This window comes from Rhipicephalus sanguineus, chromosome 3 (genome assembly GCF_013339695.2).
Source record: "Rhipicephalus sanguineus isolate Rsan-2018 chromosome 3, BIME_Rsan_1.4, whole genome shotgun sequence".
Taxonomy (NCBI): domain Eukaryota; kingdom Metazoa; phylum Arthropoda; class Arachnida; order Ixodida; family Ixodidae; genus Rhipicephalus; species Rhipicephalus sanguineus.
Window position 1 is genome coordinate 180,449,619 of NC_051178.1, and position 1,130 is coordinate 180,450,748.

A 1,130-nucleotide genomic window follows, 5' to 3' on the forward strand; every position below is an offset into this window, starting at 1 on the left:
AACATTTCCAATTACAGATATGATAAAATGCTGTCATGTATTAAGGAACGACAATCAATCATAACCGCACCTACAGGCGAGGCGCCTACGGTAGAAGCTTTGCACTTTGTCAGCGACAGGCTGGCGTAGTTGTAAGCATGCTTGCCTAAACTATGTCGGCCTGTCACTATAGCGTGCGTGCGTGGAACCACGAGCTGTAACGCGCAAAACATAATTACTCAAAATAGGGCGAGTCAGTCTGGCTTACGATTCGCACCGGCGCGTATACTATAGTTTCGAATTCGACCACGCGGTTCAACCTAGCAAAGAACTGTTCACAGTTTAATCACAACGCTAAAACCTTTCAGTAAAAACGACGAAAGGTCAGGTGCACTTACCGAAAAAAGCACTCTATCCGAACGTGCACACGTTCTTAGCTGTTTGTCTGGCTGCAACGAAGGTGGTGAGCAGAACAATCGCTTCTTGAAACGAACGTACCGACGAACGTACCGTCGCAAAAAGCACAGTAAAGCTTGTTTCACCAAACACTGATGGAAAATATGCGACAGACAGTATGATCACCGTTACTTGATGCCAAACAGCCCGTAATCCGTTCATCCGTTCACAAACAAAAGCTGGCAACGCTACACAAAACGCAAATCACCGCCGGCCGTCGCCTAGCTGCTGCCGATCGAGCCGCCGCGAACTGGCGGCTGGCGCGAACTAGTGGAGGAAGAGGGGAAAGGGGGAGGAAGGAACAAGTATTCTGAAACAAGCCTCACCCTTCACTTGACCGAGCTGAGTACATCGTCACCATTCAACAGAAAAGACACAACGGTTCTCACAAAATAATCCCGCCTATTGCTCAATATTTAGTGAACATTCCTAGGTGTGTCTGCCATCGACATTGAGTTAGTGTGCCTCAAACGCGCATCAAGGCACCCTACATTGAGTCAAGGTGGAGCGCCGAGTGAAAACATGTCCTTGAATGCAGGGGTAAACATGCGTGCTTCGACAACACCCGCTTCGAGCCTCCGACTGCGTAGCATCAGTAGCATGCTTGCCTGGCTTGCCTGCGTTTGCTTCTGTTGTCGTTCGCTGTTGCGCGAGCGTTGCGCAGCCTTAGCCGCCTTGGCTTGAAAAGAATACTT